This window comes from Delphinapterus leucas, chromosome 1, assembly GCF_059928025.1.
Source record: "Delphinapterus leucas isolate spDelLeu-1000000601 "Yukka" chromosome 1, BTC_Dleu_Yukka2, whole genome shotgun sequence".
Lineage (NCBI taxonomy): Eukaryota > Metazoa > Chordata > Mammalia > Artiodactyla > Monodontidae > Delphinapterus > Delphinapterus leucas.
In genome coordinates, this window is record NC_143129.1 from 111692773 (window position 1) to 111712849 (window position 20077).

The 20077-nt window shown below is 45.1% G+C and overlaps 1 protein-coding gene across 5 annotated transcripts in view; it reads right to left on the bottom strand.

Moving 5' to 3' along the window:
- Positions 1-16846, bottom strand: part of LRRC8D (leucine rich repeat containing 8 VRAC subunit D) — a 115731-nt gene extending 98885 nt beyond the window's left edge. For 2 of the 5 annotated variants that reach the window (XM_022553296.3, XM_022553294.3), the window contains exon 1: positions 16625-16846. The gene's annotated coding sequence lies outside the window, so the exon portion shown is untranslated. Of the gene's footprint in view, positions 1-15739; positions 16058-16177; positions 16412-16624 lie in introns of those variants that run through there. The other 3 variants (XM_089919866.1, XM_030759865.2, XM_022553295.3) reach the window with 2 other exon arrangements.
- Positions 16847-20077: the final 3231 nt, after the last annotated feature.

Sequence of the window (20077 nt, forward strand, 5' to 3'; positions counted from 1 at the left end):
TTTTTTTTTTTTGGTCTGAGTTGGGTCTTTGTTGCTGCACGCGGGCTTTTCTCTAGTTGCAGTGAGCAGAGGCTACTCTTCCTTGTGGTGCGCAGGCTTCTCACTGCCGTGGCTTCTCTTGTTGTGGAGCATGGGCTCTAGGGCGCGTGGGCTTCAGCAGTTGTGGCGCCACGGCTCAGTTGTGGCTCGCGGGCTCTAGAGCACAGGCTCAGTACTTGTGGCACATGGACTTACAGTTGCTCCACGGTGTGTGGGATCTTCCTGGACCAGGGCTCGAACCCGTGTCCCCGGCATTGGCAGGCAGATTCTTAACCACTGCACCACCAGGGAAATCCCAATGGACAAAATCTTAATACATTTTTTCCAAGTTTCCCCTCTCATTCTTCAGTTAGTATGCAAATATACATGTAAAGCGAGCCATGATGGCTGATGTACTGTGATTCAGTGAACATAAATATGAAAGATTAGCAGGAAACCATATAGGCTTGACTAAATGCAAATACTTGTACATAAGTTAAGAGTATTCAAACTGTTCCTGGCACAGACTGCTAACATGAACAGCCTTGGGTTATTTACTGACTGTTGATCATGATGTGTATGGTTGTAGACTAAACACTGTCCTATAAGACATTTTTCTTTGGAAGGCGTGTTTTGTCTATTCATTGTCTGTAGTGGGTATTTCTGCCTCCTTATTAAAAAAAAAATTTAAAAATTCTCTTTGGGCATCCGTTTAAAAATAATACATTAAAAACCCAACAACTTAAAATGATTTAACAGGTCCAATAAATATAATGTTTATTACTAAGAAAATAATGTTCTTAAAAAGATTTTTTAAATATATAAATATCTACAATTACACACTGGGAAGTAGCAATATAAGAGTTGATAGGGAATAAGTCATATTGTCTACTGAGTATATCAATTCTCAACCACCTATTATAATGGAGTCTTCAAGAAGAAAAGCAATTTACAAATAATTTAAGGTGGCAAAGCTGGACAGTTTGATCTTCATCTCCTTTCCTTTGCCTGCAGTGGAGTGACTAAGGCAAATAGCATGAAAGAGAAACAAAGTGCCTGGAAAACCCAGACACGTTATTATAAACTTTTGAAAGATTATTCATCAATTTTTAAACTAAACCTAGCTAAACAAATTCCAACCACTTTACATGTATTGACTCAATTATTCTGGACAACTCTATGAAGCAAGAACTACCATTACTTCCATATTACAGACCAGGAAACAGACAAGAGCTATTAAGTAATTTGCCTAAAGTAATACTACTAGCAAATACCAGAACTTGGGCAGCCTGGCTGGCCACAGAATCTACTTTTCACCAACACATTTTACTACCAATGGGGTACCATTGGCTTGGGCTTGCTTTCTCCAGCATGAAAGTTCACGGGGAATAGTCCCATGCTAAGGCAGAAGGAGAGAAGTGAAAGGGTCAGGGGTTTTCCTTTCTACAGCAAGAATGTAACCACTGGTTGTACACGGTCAGGGATGCAGGGCCTGCTACATGTTGCTGAATAAATGAATATTTAAAAGAAAGGAAAAGATATCTGCCGAACAGCCAAATCAGGAAGAAGGGCTGCTTCCTTACCTTGACCAGAATCCTGGATTCTTATGTGGCTTATGTGGCTACAAGAACCTTATGCGGTTCTTGTGTGCCCTATGAAACTTATGTGGCTACAAGAACCACACAGGAGTTAAGCAGGCTGGAAAGAAAAACACTGGATACATCTACCAGTGTGATGAAGAAAAGAACCACAAGGAACAGTATTCAATCTGTATTCAAGTAACTTAGAAATTATTCACACTGTTATAATCAAATTTGCACATAACGTTAACCTGGGAGGGGTGAAAAGGGCAAATGAGGGCAAGCCAACTGACTTAGTTAAATTAACAGAGAGGTGAGGAAAAACAGGAAGTTTGGTTTCATTTCTGTTCTCCCTTTAATTTTCAGGGAGGGGCTGAGGATGCCCATTGGGTAGTAACCGCCTCTAAACCTGAAATGCCAAGACTGAACTAAAGGTAAAGTAAGCAATAGCAAACTGGATATGTTTAAGATTTTAGGACCTTCGGTCTGAACTTCAAAAAGCATGATCCTATTATTCCACACACCATCAGTAAAGTTCCACGGGAAATAATATTCCTTTCAACAAGAAGACTTTGTTAGCGAAACTCAAAGAAATGAAGGGGCTCAAAGGCTGAATTTAGAGGTCAGATGAAAAAGTCAGTGGTGTATGTATAATCTGGCCCCACTACAAATATGCTGCTCAGGCAGAAGGTCATGAGAATGGTTTGTAAACATACGGCAGGATAAAGAACAGCGGAGAAGGAAAAGAGAAGAGAGCAAAAACTTGGACTAACATTTTTTTAAGCATAAATTATAATTTCTAATTTTTTTTAATGTTGAGAAATTGCTTCTCCCCTGGTAGAACTGTTTGCTCTCCCAGCAAAATTTATACTTTAAAAGTCAGTCGTTGATTTAGAACTCAAGAAACGGAAGCAGGAAGGGTCTGCAACATTTGGAAAAAAAAAGAAAAATGACCTAACTTCACGGCTAGGTCCCAGGAAATGTACAAGTGAGCATCATATCATTCAACTCCTAAGAGACTGAAGAGCTGAACTATTAGCTCTGTAGCCACCATGCCCCAGGCAGCGGACTCCACAGCTGATGAGAGATTGTCCACGAAGGGACAGTCACGAAGGAAATGCTGCATGTTCCATTTCCTTTGAAATAAACAAAAAAAGCGGGTGGGGCAGGGTAGGGGACTTAGCACAAAGGCATAAAGTTTAGAGCCATAGTGCATTCTATTGTAGATATGAATGGGAAAATTTATGTGAAAATGATGATGCTCTGAGATTATTTAATATCTATACGGAATAATAAGCAAACGATAAAACCTAAATAGACAGATCTTCCCCAAGGTTTGATTCCTGGCCGCCTCCTATGGTTTATATAAATCATCCACACGATGGCAAACTCACAATTAGCCTCAGAATGCCTACAGGCCCTACTCCCTTATCTGACTGCACTCAGAATCACCTGCAGGCTTTTAAACAGAATGTCCGGGGCAGCGGGTGGGTGGGTGCTGCTGGTGGGCATGGGGTGTTCCCAGAATCTGTATGTTTAAGGACTCCCAGGTGACCCTATGCTGCAGTCTGGTTGGGGAACCTTTGCTGCACACATTCTACTCCTTTCTAGACACTGCCACCAGAATCAGTCACATCAGAGACTAGAGTAAATGATTCCCCTTCTCAAGAACGTTTAATGGAATAACCTTCAAAGGCAATGGAATGAAGTCTAAATTCCTTAGCAGGACACTTGAGACCCTCTGTGATCTGTCCCAAACTACTTTTCTGCCCTCCTTCCCTCCCACATCCCTCACTCTGTCACAGCACCATTCCCCGAACACATCACACGCTTCTTTTATGTCTTTGGCACTTGCTGCCCCAACGTTCCCTCAGCGCTGCTCAAGTTATTTTTCTCTGTGAAAACTTCTCTGATCTTTCCAATCAAAATCAGTCTCTCCTTCCTCTCAACAAATGTTCAAAAAAATTAGCTCATGCAGGAATTACAGCATATACCGCGTGCTGAGCTGAATTACACCAAACTGCGTACGGGGTGGTCTCCCCCTGAAAGCAGGGGCATGTAACACACTCATTTTTCATACTGTGAATGAGAGACAGACCTAGGTTCAAAGTTTAGCTCTTCCGGTTACTTACTAGCACTGTAACCCTTGGTAGGTTACTTAAATACTATGAGCCTCAATTTTATAATCTTTGAAATGGGACACACAAAAAATGATACCTACCTTCATGACTAATTTGAGGATAAAACAGGAGAAGTGGCCCAATGCGGACCACCTAAAATGTACCAAAATGACAGCTGTTGTAAATATCATTTATCAATTTTTGTTTCCTATCCTACCAGAATGCATTGCAGACATAGGAAGAGTTCCAAAAGTATTTGCCTCCACTCAAAAACAAACAAACAAACAAAAGCATTTACTTTCAAAGTAATAAGCAGTGATTTCTTAAAGCCCTTTCTCCTTGCCCAATTTTGTTCTGTTATGAAGGGCATTTCATAATATTTCTATTGAGAAGTCATCTCTTAATCCCCTTTCTTTCCTTCAAAAATCAATGTACAAAATTCTAACGAACAAGCCCTGTCTGTCCCTCCTCCTCCAGCTTGGCTTTCTGCTTTGAACTACAGTAACTGCACTGCCCAGAGAATTGCCTGCTTCACCCTCACAACAAACAGCACTTTGTAGGCAAACTGGAGGCGAGCCCAAAGCAGGAGGGGGCACCAAGGAAAAGGAGTTTGGGCCAGGAACTGAGTGGACACCCACATTATCATCCACACTGTACCACAGGTAAGGAGAGAACAGGAAAGGAAAGAAGCTCAGATCAACGCAAACCTTCCCACCAATTCCCAAGCATCCAGCTCACCACTCACCCAACGGGAAAGACTCCCGAGGCTCACAGAGCGCACGCTGGTCCCCAGCTGCCTAAAACACACGGCCATTGTTGTCAGTAAAATATCGTCCTATGTAATAGCTTCTTAGCCTCACCAAACCAATCCTATTGCCGTTATCACCCCACCCCCTCCACCAATTACAGGGGATGAAACCCAAGTTGAGAAGTCCAAGGCCACACAGTCAGTAGCGATCAGAAGAGCGCCAGGACTAAACTCAAGTCATCTAAGCTCCAAGTCCTTGGCCCTTCCCACTGTCTTTTATGAAGTGTGAAAAGCAATTTTTAAAACTTTCTCAGAAGCTCACCAAATCCACTAGTTGTAAAGGTTAAGAGTTTCTGTCCTCTTAAAATCAAATCTGCTGCCAAGAGTGAGGGCTGTCACAGCCAGGAGGCCCCACCTGCAGCACTTAGAATGATCAGTCCGGTATCTTAGGACAGTGTTCCAGGAAGACCCTTTAGTTTCTGTTCCTAGACGGAAACTGTCTCCTGACAATTCTGTTTGTTCATGTGGTTTGGGGAGGAGGTATTAGGGAAGGAGTATAATTTTCTTTTTTTTTAAATCAAACCCTGATCCTGAGTTTAAAGCTGAGGTGATATGGAAAGCAAAAGAAGTTTGTAAAGCCTATTTGCAATCCTTGTCGTGAGAAGAGTACAAGAGGCCATAACGCAGTCCTCAAAAGCACAGATTCTGAAGCCATGACTGCCTGGGTTCCAATCACAGCTCTGTCGCTTCCAGCTCTGTGGCCTTGAGTCCCCTGGCTGCTCACAGAGATGGGGAAGTGCAGCCAGACAGGGCAACTGGGCCTTGTTGTTCTCTGCTACAAATGGGCTGTTGTGAGGAACACATGACCTAATACATATAAAGTGCTCCAAGCAGTGCCAGGCACGTGTAAGTACTACGCAAGTGTTTCCTATTATTATTTCCAGAATAGATTACTCTCTACAATTGTGTTCTTTTTCAAGTGTATTTTAGAAGGTTGAAGAAGACTTCTTGCACAATTTGTTAATCCATAATGCCCCAAAGCAGCACAACGATTATTTACAAATTTCACTTCCTGATAGGATCTTCCAGGATTTCCATCTGTGGACTAGAGTCCCCGGAAGAACAAACAGTGGAATTCGAAGAATCTTCCTCCTTCCCAGCAACAGTGCAAGTAAATCTGTACCCATTCTCTCCATACTACAAAGGGGCTTCCATGCTGAGAAACTAAATAAAACAAAACGAAGAACTTATAGCATTGAACAAACTAACATAGGGGAACATCTGTAAAATTTGCTTTATATTCTGAAAACAACCAAAGTGTTTAAAATTTAAAGTTACACCAGCTGAGAAAGACATGGTTCAGGTCACAGAGGGATGGCAACCCTAAGGACTGGGATAAAACCTGCTGATGAATCAAAAGGTTTATTTCCCAGAAAATGCTGGAATTCCAAGAACAATGTGCCCTCCTTGGGATGATTAAGAGAAAAATGGTTTTAAAAATCCCCTCTCAGGCTAAAAGTCTAGACTCAGCTAGTAACAGAGCTGCTAGAGCATCACCTCTCCTCTCCTTCGGAGAGGGCGTCTGTACTACAACAGATTAGACTTAAACAATGGAAGGATTTTCCCCAGAACAGCAGATAAAACTAAAGACAGGAGCACTAGAAGGAAGGGTCACAACACAGGTCTGGGGTCATGGCCTGCCCGGGGGCACCCAGCCAGGAAGAGGGGCTAAAACTCAGCCTGCACTGACCTCCAATCAGCGTGCCTGGCGGGGCAGGTGCAGCCCTGCGGCCACTGACTTCACACGAAGGGACCATGGGGGCTACAACAGTGGCACCGAGCACACCAGCCCCCCGCAAGCCAAACAAGCTGGAGTCCAGAGCCATCCGGGAGCGGCGGGGCTATCGCCGCTCAGACAATGCCGTGGTTTAGGGGGTGGGGGAAGAGTGCTTGTCTGTACCGTGGAAACGTTTTCAGCTTTCCTGGTTTACTTTGTGACGCTAGCTGTCCTGTCGTCGCCTCTTCCTTTCCTCACTCTATATTCTCCTGACCTAAATCCTTTCTTTTCCTTTTCACTCCAATTCTCCTTTTGAAGAAGCCACCACACAAGTTAACGTGCACACTAGGAACGGCAAAACAACAGCCCTCTGCCCAACCAGAGCTTCTGCGCTATTTCTGAATATTTATCAGATCACAATGTTCCCTTCTCATGTAAGGACTCCTCTTTTATCTCCCTCTCCTCCCCATAACCCCCAAATCAATGTTAAGATATAACGGAGTATTCCTCTTCGCCTATCTTCTGGGGTAGACGATCCTTCTTGCCCTCCAAGCGGCTCTGACCCTTTGTTCTCTACCACGGGGCCCACCTGCCCCCCCCCACCCCGTATCTTCTCCTACCTGCTGCATTCCCATACTCCGCCTATTTCTCTGAGTCTGTCACTCCTCAGGCAGGACAACCCCTTCAAATGTAACCACTCTGGATGTAACAAACCAAATTTAAAGGGCAGAAATTGTTACCATTACAAGTATGGGGATTTTGGTTTGTTTTGTTCTGCTTTCTGTATATGTGTGTGTGTGTTGTGTGTGTTGTGTGTTTTGTGTGTGTGTGTGTGTGTGTGTGTGTGTGTGTGTGTGTGGTACATAAAACGATGACATCAAGTTTTGCTTTGTTTCAACTTTTTAAAGGTGTATTATGCTTTTATTTAAATCATATGCTTCCATTTACCTGGCCACTAAAGGGCTATCTATCTCTAAGGGCCTAAGCTCACAGGCTGTATCCAGCCCACAAAGCTATTTTGTTTGGTCTGCAGGAAGTTCTTTTTAAAACGTTGTGTTAGCCAATCTTTTAAAATCAGGAGATTTTTAAGTAATCCAGATTTCTGGCTTACAATTAAAAAATCAGAAGATCTGTCAAGACTGGCCCACATTCCCATATGGCCAGTTGGCTGCTGAACAGATCTGCTCAACAGGCCCCTTTTAGACAGGACCTGCAGTTGCTGGTTCAGCCCAGGTTCACCCCCCACTCCCTCCTGATCACCCTACCCTGAGGTTGAGTACCAGCTGTCATAAATTATCCCATGTGAGGCCCGCTTCGGGCAGTGTTTGGGATATGCCTGAGACCACAGCCAGCATCTAACTCTCTCTGGTTAGAGCACAAATTACAGATGTAATTATAAAGTTTCTGCTTCATACAGAATTTTCCAGGTACAAATAATTCATAAAGAAAAGAACTTAGAACTAAACAAAAAGGAAAATGTCCCATAATAGAGAAATACTAGAAAAGAACTAAGTTAAAAGAGAAAGCCTCTGGGTGTGTGTGCATGCGTACGTGCGTGCGTGTGTGTGCGTGTGTGTAGGAAGGGGATTCATTTGTGCAAGCTGTGTAACACTGCAGACCATTTCCCAGTTTGTACTTGGTTATTGGCTAAATGTTAATATGAACAATAGAACCATTAAAGTAGAAACTCTAACAGAGTGAATTCACTCCACTGAAATAATTGTATTTGAGCATAATCAATCTATAAATAAGACAGACTACACATCACATAGATATATGGATATTTCTTGATCCATCATCATTAACTCAGAGGATATGGGTAATGATTACTTGTCTTTAACTGCATATATTTGTGATAGCATTTATTCAGCAAACATTTGGACAAAACACCTTAACAAATATTAGCTACATCTTTATTTATGTACAGTAGTGTTGTAGGGTCAGATCTAATTAGGAGGAGGGCACTCAGTGCGTGCTATTACAAGTGGCATTCTATCACCAATATTGATGATAAAAGAGAACAGGGCTAGAGAAAGCACCAAAACAAGTGATTTTACATTACCCTCTCAATTCTAGAATCAACTTTCACTCAAGTGGTTTTACCGACAGGTTGATGTTTTCTAAAACCACTGTGCCCTGACGAGAACTCTGGCCTGGAAGCTTGCAGAGCTGGGTGCCCCTATAGCTCTCCTCAGCTGTGTACCCACGCTTCAGATCTGGTCCATAAATGAGGAGCATGAACTAGACAAGCTGTAAGGTCTCTTTACACATCAAAATTGGATTCTCTTTCTTTAAAAGAAATATTAATAATATTATAAAATGAATACAAAGAAATCTAAGATAAACGAGAGGAGTGCAGTCCATTAAGAGAATGGGTTTTGAAATAAACAAAACTAGCTTCAAATTCCACCTCCACCACTTCTTTGTGATTTTTTTTTTTTGCAAATCACATAACCTCTCAAGCCTCAGTTACCTCATCTCTAAAGTGGGAATAAGTCCACCTTCCACTCAGGATTGTTTTGCAGATTAAATGAGAATGCATGTGAATTCCAGGGCATAGGTCTGGACAATCAGTAAATGCCTAAGAAATGATTATTGTTATTAGCTATGGGTATTCCATAAATCGCTCAATTACTTGACCAGTTAAGTTTTTAAAAAAAACTAGTTATATCTGATAATAAACTAATTTTAAAAGCTTATTTCAGTAGGGTGCCATTGCAAGAATCATGGGGGTTATTTTCCAAAGACTTTTAGTATTCAAATATTTCTTAGAACTTGCTTGGGAACAAGAGAATTTGACAGATGGCACTTCATTCCCAGTGTGATGGGCATGAATCTGTCCCGTCTCCACTGAGTGAGCTCTGCAGAGGCAGCTTCCTGGTGGCTGACACCCTTCAGAGAGAACGGCTGCCTTGCACTTCCTTCCTTCTCCCTGCTTTGTAGAATTCATTGCAGTATTGGTGATCTTTTGATGCTGAGATTTAGCAATGGGATTTATGGGTTGCTGGGGAAGTGAAACCTTCTCTGGTAAAGCTCCTATTACCAGCAAGCAGAGAAGGAAAGTAAAAGGTTTTTTAAGGAATTAAATGCTCATGGGATTTCCCTGGTGGTGCAGTGGTTAAGAATCCGCTTGCCAATGCAGGGGACACGGGTTTGAGTCCTGGTCCAGGAAGATCCCACATGCTGCGGAGCAACTAAGCCAGTGCGCCACAACTACTGGGCCTGCGCTCTAGAGCCCGCGAGCCACAACTACTGAACCCGCGTGCCACAACTACTGAAGCCCGCACGCCTAGAGGCCATGCTCCGCAACAGGAGAAGCCACCGCAATGAGAAGCCTGCACACCACAACGAAGACCCAACACAGCCAAAAATAAATAAATTAATTAATTTTAAAAAATGTTCATAATAGAACCTAACATCGATATGTGTGATCCTTCCCCAATAGCAGGTGTCAAGAGGAGGACATGGACATCCTGAACACCTCAGGGAAGTAGTAATTCCCAGACTTTTGATTGATACCACAGACTAGTAAAATTTCAAAAGAAGACTGTTATAAAACTACCAGGTTTTAGGTGACCAAGAAATGATACCAAAAGCAAACCATCACCATCCTTCTATAAAAGGAAAAAAAAATTAACCCCTCAAACTAAGAGATCCCCAAGATTAAAAAAAAAATCCTTTAAACTGAACAAACTTAATACTAAAATTAAACGCGAAAAGCCTGCTGCACTGTCTTTATTCTTATTTTTCCATAGGCTGGTGTAACTGTCACTATGGATCCACTCTGGAAACAACAGCTCAAGAACGGACTGCAGGTTGAGCCCCTCATGCCATCCAATCCAGGACACAGCATCTCATGGAGGCACCAAGGGCCACACAGTGGACATCTGCTGTCTTGGTCATCATCTTCCAAGGACACAGATGTATCCTTAAAGCTCCTCGTCTTAACTACCAATTGTGGGCCTGTCAGCCACAAATGTTTCAAAACTTTCTGAAGGTTTCTCCAGTCAATACCAGCCTTTCTGTACAACTATGCAAGATGGTGGTTCTCAGTCTTGGCTGCACACCAGAATCACCTGGGAGTGAAGAGGGCTCTTTTCAAAATGAAACTCCGCTCCCAGAGACTCTGACTCAATAGGTATGGGGAAAGGTCTGCGCTCACGTAACTTTAAAACCTTCCCCAGGCTGACTGTGATGCCAGCCAGGGCTAAGAAAAACTGGTACCCTATTTTTTTTGCATTTATCCTGAATTTATATCTTATAAAGCTTTAAGGAATGCACCTCTTCATGCATTCCTTCAGGTGTCAAATACCAATGCAGGGCCTGCCATGTGTGGGGCACTAGGAAATCAGTGGAGCACAAGACAGATACATCCCTGCCTTCACCACACTGACAGAGTACTGGAGCAGGCAGACAAGGAAGCAGGCGATTGAAACAGCACATTCAGGTTTACTAGGATTAGGGAAACAATCCAGGTTTCCTTTGTCCCTAATCTAGTGGTTTCATGGGCTTCAGAGACATCTCCTCCCAGCTGTCTTCTTCCAGATACTAGAAACTCTAATATTTACATCAGAAAAGCAGATGGGCAAGGCTCTGTCCTCATGGAGCTTCCATTCTGGCAGGACTGTCTACCCTTTCTAGGTACTGTTACGTTGCTCACTCCAGCTCTGGTGTCTTGCCTAAAGTCAGGTGCCCAAGCTTTGAACAAAGCACAGTAGAAACTCAATTAAGACTGTGTTTTCTGTTTTGTTGCCAAAATCTTTTGATGAAGCTTAGTATTTCCTGTCCTTTTTAATCTGCAACAACAAGCTGGGACAACACTGTGCAAGTATTTTCAAAGCCCTTTCCTGGATTTTCCCACCAAAACATCATCCTATGACAGCTCCATAATTCCCTCCTTAACACCTGACTTCACATTTGCCCACCAAGAAACTCACCTGCAAATCTTCTGATGACTAACATATCCTAGCACAGTTTCCCTGGAGTAAATCCCCATTGGTTAGCTATTTCATAATTCAGAAGAGCTTACTGTCATCTGTAAACCTAGAAATTCCACTGGGTACTCCTTCTTTTGGATCAATTATGTAAGTAAGACCTAAGGGACCCCACTGTTTACACACCTCCAAGCAGAGATGTCTTTAGCCTTAGATTTAATTTGTGGTCTTTAAGGTAGGTGGATTCTAATGCCTGCTCTGTCACTACATCAGTTCCACAGGCCTCAATTTCCTCATCTATCTAATTCAAACATTGATCACTCCCATCTGTAAAATTCTCTCCTCCTACTCAAAAATGATACACTGAATCCTCAATCCCAAGGTGACTTCAACTTTGATACAGCCTTTGAAAGTGTAAAAGGACGGTCTCCAAGGGTTTTCAAATATTTCCCCCCTCAAGAAATCTCATAAATTCACAAAAATCCCTTCTTCTCATAGGAATATCCTTCATCTCCAGAGGATACAGACAGGTTTCCCACGTGGGCTAGCACAGAAGTGAGAGCAAGCAGACTGTACCATCTGGACAGGCAACACACCTGCAACGAATTGGGGCACAATGGACATTCATAACAAAGAGGTTACACATTTTGGCTATGAGATCTGGAATTTTGTTCTAGCACTCTCTACACTGTTGGATGGCAACCACCTGAATCAAGTAATTTATTTAAATCTAGTTTGCTGGACAGATCTAGAACATTTGGAGAACTTGGCACTAAGTTACCTAGGACTTCTGACATGTCCACTTCAAAAGACATCCAAGAATGGTAATTTCCTAACGTCTTCTCAGTGAAGACACGTGAAATCTGATAAGTGCGATATTACACCACCCACAAGCTAAAGCTTAGTACTGGGAGAAAGGCCTATCTCTAATCCCCAACGCCCCCCACCTTCCCCAAATGTAAAGCTCTCACTAATGAAGTATTTCAGGCACACTAGCAAAAAAAAAAAAAAAGAAGAAGAAAAAAAAACACTTAGCCTGAGTGGGAACAAACTTCATCCATGGTTTTTGCCAATACCAGTTATGACCCAGTTTACCTCTTCACAAATTTCAAAAGCAACCCGGATTTGGCAAGCTTCAGATTTGCACAGAACATTAGCAATGCTCTTCCAGATGTCTAAACAGAATTACAAAGACCCCAGAGGAGTACCGATTTCAGAAGCTTGCAACAGCCTGAAATAATTTCGAAAGGGCACCTCAGGTGCAAACATTAGCAAGAGCCTAACTCAGTGTAGCTTGGCCACGAACACAAATTTCTCAGACGCCCCTAAACTTGGGGCTAATCAACCCCCGGAATTCACCTCCATCACCCAGTACGCCCAGCTCTCAAACAGGACCAGCAGTGCCGAACAAAGTACTGGGTTTCATGAAGTATTAACATAAGTGACTACAAAGCTTTTGACAAAGTCGTCCTCCACTCCTCTCTCATGTGATTACAAGGCAGAACTACGATTTTAAAATCCCAAAAGGCCTGAAGACTGGACCAAAATAAATAGGATAGAACTGAACAGGGACAAAAACAAACCAAAAACACGTCCATTCAACTTCACACACACACACACACACACACACACACACGCACACATCTGCATGATGAATACAGGATGCAGCAGCTCATACAACAAATATCTGGGAGTTCTGACTGTCCAGAATCCTGTACATGAGTCTGTGATGGGCAGTTTTGTAAGCTTAAGCTGCAGAAAGTAGATGCTTGTGCCTTGGTCTCAGGAAATAGCTGTCCTACTGTACTCTTTGTGAACCAGATCAGGTCTCAGTTACCATATTCAATTCCAGTTCGCCAAAACTTTCCATGACAGATGTGGACAAACTGAGAAGACAGAAACCATGTCCCATGCAGGACTGTGAAAAGAATTGGGACTATTTTGCTTTGAGAAAAGTTAATCAGCTGGAGGGCCAGGAGGGGGACGTCATTCTGTCTTTGCCCATTTGATGGGCTGTCCTGGGGAAGTGGGTAGTTCCAGAGGAAAAGAATCAACAGAACAAAGTTTCGGGGAGGCAGTCTTCAGCTCAAATAATAATCATACACACAGTCCAAAGATATGATGACATGTCTTCATAAGTACAGAGGTCCCTGTTCCTGGTGGTGTTTAAACAGAGGCTGCCTCACAAGTATAAGAAATTACTAAAGTAAAGAAGTTGGACCAAGACTTCTCTAAAATACCAATTTCAATTCTGTGACTCTCCACTTACCCAATATTATACTGCCCTGCTAGCTCATCTGCCACGATCTCTCAAAAATGCCTTTTTCTCTGATTAGAATCTGCCCAGATCCTAACCACTTCTGGCCTGAGCATAGCACAAGTCTCCTAGATTGGCTTCCCAACCTCAACATCCTTCCTCACATGTCAAAACCACCTCCTTCGAGGCCTATTCTGAGATGTAACTTCACTTCACAGTGGCCTTTACCTTCCCTGTCTAGGCAGGGTTCCTCAACCATGGCACTACTGACGTTTCAGAAGGGATAATTCTTTGTCATGGGGGATACCCTGCACATTGCAGGATGTTTAGCAGGCTCCATGGCCTCTACTCACTAGATGTGAGTAGCACCTGCCTCCTAGCTAGGAAAAGCAAAAATAAAACCGTGCCCAGATATTCCCAAATGTCTGCTGGGAGGCAAAGTCACCCCCTGTGGAGACCCACTCTTGAGGCAAATGGTTAACACCACTGACTTGTGGTTCAAGTTTTCCACTAACTAGATCCCCTCTACCTCCCTTCATGTTCTCTGCTCCAGCCAGGCAAACCTATTTTTGACCCATGACACACCTCAACGCTTCCCCTAATACGTGCTCCTTCCCTCTTCCCCAACACACACAGCACTGGCTGGCTGTTTGGCTGGCTCCAAACACCCTTTCCTCTCGGTATTCCTTGGCCTCCTAGACAAATGCAATCCCTCGCTTCTGGTGGTGTCCTCGCGTGGGCGGTCTTACTTGCCCTCTGTTCGTACGTACAAGAATCCTCTTCTTCCTGGTTAAGGCATCACAGCACCCACTCTGGTTCTCTGCTTCTTGCTGGTACTTAATAACTATTGGCTGGCATTTCTCAGAATGTCAACATCAGCTCCAATGATACATGAAAAATATGGGAAATCCCATACCAACTGCCATTTCAAGTACATATGTAATCATGAGCACAGTTTTGACAAAACTTTGACTTTTTCATAGCTAGTGCCAATTTACCTACAGTACTGAGACTGAACCAAGTCCGATTTCCAAAAGACAGCTACCGAAATAATTCAGCTATTGGGACCTTACAAACACAGCACACTTTAAAAAAAATTAAACAAAAAAGTTCTGCTCACTATAAAAATTAAGAAAAAAAAGGTCACGCTTTGACCAAGTTTTTTAAATTCTGTAAACCTTGGCAGAAAGAAAAGGATACAAATATGGCTCAATACTTTAACTGTTACATCATACACCATTCCACATGGTCATGAAGAGACTGGAGGGCTGGGTCATGTAAGGACAGTTTCCTCTCCAACCTTGTAATGTGTTAGGTTTTAATCAACAAAGTACACACACACCCTCAATAAAAGTGAGACAAATCTAAGATAAAGTGTTCAAATATATAAATAAACCATGCCGATTTAAGATTCTGGATTGCTTTTTCCCCAGCTCTATGGATTACCTAATCATTTCATGGGAGGCTCCCTTACTAACCTATAGAGACCAACAACTTCGCCGGAACCCTAGTTTACCTAATTTTCATCTCAGGATCTTTCCTATCTTGTTCTCGTATTTTAACAGGGTTTTAGTCACTCGATGTAGAATACAGGAAAAGAGACAACTCTCACCATGTCCTCGCTGATGGGAGGTGTCTGGTCAGTATTAATGGGCTGTAAAAATAAATGCTGCCTGAAGACCCCATTTACTGGGAATGGTGCAGGGTTCTTCCCACAGGTCTGTACCATGCAGAGGCCCCAGCAGCTCTGGCAGGGAAGGTCTGAATCACTGTCATTCTTGGCACTTGGAAGTGCCCTTCGGTTGTTTATGAAGTAAACAGCCCTAACCAGTACTGCAGACGGGAATTCCCTGCCTGCCCAGACTCTTCCAACGTCTGGCACAGAACACATAATAGGTGCTCAATAAATGCAGCCTGTCTAGAATTTTATTATCAAAGCTGCTAAGGAAAGTTTCCATAAGTCAGCTCTCTCTTTACTCCTGAATCTCTCAAAATACGTCCTCAAAGCTTTCCTTGCCCAACACGAAATATTTTTTTCAAAGTCAAGGAGAAGGAAAGGAGGAAATCTGCAAAACAGAAAGAGCCACATAGGAGTCCAAGTGGCTCAAGTTGGGCCCCACAGTCGGCTAAGGACTCCCCGACACCCATTCCCCATCCCCTGCGCCTCCTGAGTGCTCCCACACTCTCACCTTTGCACTATTTCTTTTCTGAAACCCTTCGTCCCCACCTTCTGCCACATACACCCCCAACTGCGTATCCAAATGGGGCCGCATACCCCCCCTCTCCCTCTCCAGCAGCAACCTACCTCTCCTCCCCTCGACCTGCGGCAGCTCTTCTTTACCGTGGCTGGCTTTGTAAGAAACCAAAAAAACTCATCTCTTTATCCAGAAGGGATACCCCAAATGAAGGGGGAGAGAAAGAGGAAGGCCCCTATCAACCCTCCAGTAAGCGGAGGTGATGATTTCCTGAGCAACCACCCCCGAAGCCTCCTCCTTTCCAAGCCACTGAACGGGATTTGAGCAGAAGTCCGGCTCCCAAGTGCCCACGCTTCCAAACAAGCTAGAAGCGGATTATACCGGTACCCAACCCGGAGATGGCCCGGGGCGGGCTGGGTGCACCTGCGGGCCCCCGGCTCCCTCCCTCTCGCGCTGAGGGCGGGGCGAGCCCTCACTTCCCAGCCCAGCCCACCCGGCGCGGGAAGGAGGCGGAGGGGAAGCGTTTCTGGAGAAGTTGAAGGGCTCACCTTCTGGGCAGTGGGCCAGCGAGGCCAGACACCAAACACCCACCTCCGGGAAGAATCAGTGGAGCCGTAACCGGGTCTCCCCGCCCTTCCGATGGGGCGGAGGGAGGCGAGAGAAGGGAGCGCGCGTGGGGGGAGCCGAAGGGAGGCGGTCGCAGGCACTGTGCTCTCGCGGGGCCCACTCGGCTACCGCGGCGCCCGCCGTTCAAACTGCCGAAAGCAGAACGATCTTCGGGCCCCAGCGGGCCGAGGCGGGCGCCCGGCCCGGCCCCGCCCGCCTCCCCCGTCCCCGGGCTCCTGGCCCCCCGGCAGCGAGGTCCCAGCCGCAGCCTCCTCTCGGGCCGCGGCGCCGCGGGGCAGGTCGCCGGCGCCGGGGTGGCGCGCGTCGGCTCCGGCACTGCTCCCACCGGCGCAGCCCCCAGCCCCTGCCCCGGAGAGGCGCGCACCAACCTTGGGGGGCAGCTTGGCCGCCTAGCCCGGCTTAGGCGGAGGCGGGAGGTGGCGGCATCACCTGCGGCGTGCGGTGGCTGCTCCCGGACGTGCCGGGGCGGCGGAGGCGCGCGGCGCCCAGGACCCTGCTTTCGCGGCCCCGCCCGCGGCTGCCACCTCGAAGCGCGGCGGAGGAGCCGGGGCACCACGGGCGGCGGCAGCGGCGGCGACGAGAGCAGCAGCACATGACTCTGTAGCGGGGGGAATTAAACAAAGCGTAACATGGACTCCGGGCCCGTGCAGGCGCTGCAGCTCCGGGACCAACCGCAGCCAGCGAGCGCCGCGACTGGCTCGGCCGCAGCCAATGGGGCGGGCTCGGGCCTCCATGTGATGGCGAGCTCTCTCCCCCGCCGGCTCTCCCGCGTCTGCCGGAGGTCGGGGCGCTTCCGCCGCCGGGCGTGCTGTCCGGAGGGGCGGCGTGGCGAGTTCGGTGGCCCGGGGTCTGACGCTGGCGGCGGGAGGCTGCTGGACTGGGCGCAGGTGCAGCCGGCGGGGAGGGGCAGCCGCCGTAGCTCGCAGTCGCCCCATCGCTCAGCTGTAAAACGCCCCCCTGGACAGGGCGCGGGGCCCGGCGGCCAGTGTCGCCAGGCGGGCGCGAGGCCACCTCAGGAGCCTTCATCCCCCCTGGGGCTATCCTGTCAACTCAAGCTCTGATAGTAAGACGGGGGTGGGGTGGGGGATGCGGTGAAATGGTGGGGGGAAATTTGAGTAAAAGTCGTTTCGGCGGCTTCCAACCCTACGGAGAACGCGCTTTCCTAGGATTTGGGGCACACACAACTTTATCTTGGCACGAATAGCGTCCCACCCTCATTTGTTCAGTGTCTGCTATTAAACATACAACGAGAGAGTCAGTTCTTGTTTTATTCTGAGTCTACTCTCCCCCCCCCATTCTTTTATGCCAAAAATGTCTTGTATCTGAAGCAGGCAGACGAAAGGTTGTCCTCCGCTAAGAAGTGTTTCCCAACATGATAGTTTTCCCTCTTGTTTTTGTGGTAAGATCAAAGAATATTTGCAGTCTTTTTCGTGGGTGGGGAAACGTAGGGGTCAAGAAATAACGTCAGGAGGGATGTTTGGAGTTGTTGGTTTTTAACATGACAAATGGTTCCAGCCCAGTACTTCAATATCTCCTTTCATCTGAATCCACCCGTTTCTGTGAACAATGGGAAATCTCATCTCTCTTCTCCCAAGATCTCTCCATGTCAGTGAATGTTCAGTCAGCATTTACTAAGCATCTGAATGTTGCTCATAAGCATGCTGCACAAAATGTTACAGGTACTCAGGAAAGTGTGAGTTCAGATTTAATGAGGCAGTAAAGAGAGTGGTTTTCTAGGGTTTCAGGAAAGACTTCAGAGAGAAGGGGGTAGAATTGACCCTTGGAGAGTGAGCACTTGTTCCTCAGGCACTGGAAGTAAAGTAGAGCAGCACTGAGGAGGAGTATGAACAGAGGTCCAGAACACACTCAAGGGACAGTCCTAGACTACTCACAAGATGACACTAGATTTCCAGCCCTTTTGACATCCTCTTGCTTTCTCACTTTCCCTGCCCCGTCCCTTGTGCCAGCAGCCTCTCCTATTCCACACACCCAGCCAAGGAGGTGTGTAGGCAGGAGTTGTGGCAGGTGATCTAATTACAGTACCAGATTCGCTGATCTGGGAGGTTAGAGCTGTTTTCAAACTGTTAACGTCTAGTGGTGTGATGTTTGGATTGAAAACACCTCACTACTATAATTAATTTGGAATGTTTTGCTGTTAGTAAAAACACAGTTCTGTGTTTTGATCTTCCCTGAGTTTTAAACTATGATTCTAGATTTGAGAGAAATGTGATTTCCGGAGTGGGATAACTTGAGAAAAGAAAAAAGTAATACTCAGAAAACAGTCAAATGTAGAGAAAGAGGTACATATTCTTATAAGTGAATGCAAATTGGGTAAGTCCCTTTGGAGGACAATTTAGCAATTTGGGATGAAATTAATATGTGAGGTTCTTTTGACCAGGCAATTCAACATCTAGGAATTTATACTTTGGACATATGTGTGCAAAAATTATGTATTTCAGAAATATTTACACACATGTAGAAAAATATAAGTACAGGTATGTTTATTACAACATTGTTTATAACAGAGGAAACATATAACGGTGTATAAGTCTAATAACAAAATCCCAGTAGGGAACTGGTTAAGCAAATTTAACTTGTTTTATAAAAATAAGAGACCTATTTGTACTAACATGAAAGAATGTCCAAAATCTGTAAGTGAAAAAAGCAAGTTGCCGAACAATATGAATAGTATGATCCCATTTTATTTGCATATTTTGTCAAAAATACACATGTTATAAAATGTATGCTTAGAGGAAATCTGGAAGCATATATAACAAGCAGTTAACAGTGGTTATCTCTGGATGTGGGATTACTAGGGCCGTTTGCTTTCCATTACAAATTTCTGTATGTTTGAATTGCTTTTATGTTGAGCACCTATTACTTTGATAATAAGAAAAGTAGTAAAAAGGGGGTCCCCTGGTGGTGCAGTGGTTGAGAGTCCGCCTGCCGATGCAGGGGACGTGGGTTCGTGCCCCGGTCCGGGAGGATCCCACATGCCGCGGAGCGGCTGGGCCCGTGAGCCATGGCCGCTGAGTCTGCGCGTCCAGAGCCTGTGCTCCGCAACAGGAGAGGCCACAACAGTGAGAGGCCCGCGTACAGCAAAAAAAAAAAAAAAAAAAAAGAAAAGTAGTAAAAAAAAAATTTAAGACAAAATTGCTAAGAGCTGTACCAATGACAAATAATGAAGATCACTCTGAGGGTCTAGGAAGCAAAAAAAGGTCACCTTCCCCTATTCCCCAAGGAAAACAAACAGGTAGGAGGCAGTAAAGAACGATAACTGATTTGACATTGGATTCAAAATGAAGAAATATGATAGAAGAGGCATCTGAGGCTACTCTAGGCCTGTCTACAGGGATCTGGTGAGGGAAACACAATAAGGCTTCAAGGAAGTTCTAGTCAGCAGAGACTTGAGAATATTTACTGTCCTTTGTTGAGTTATGGTCACAAATCGGCAACTATTCTAGCCCTTGTTAAATCTGTATCACACTAATAATGACAACAGCTAACACAGTGCTTGTGATAGGCCAGGCACTGCCCTAAGTACTGTACATGTGTTTACTTTTAGTCCTTGCGGCAACCCTATGAGAGAAATACTACTACTATCCTCATTTTTTAGAGATGCCTGGAGAGGTTATATAAGCAATCGGAGATCACACAGCCTTTAAATGGCAGAGCTAGACTTTTAAGCCCGGCAGCCTGGCTCTAGAGGTCCAAACACTCACAATACTGAGGACCATATAAGATAAAGACCTTTATGCATGCATCTCTTTCTACCAAGTATTGTGATTCTAAGTTGATTTGTGTTTACCTAAACTGTAGCA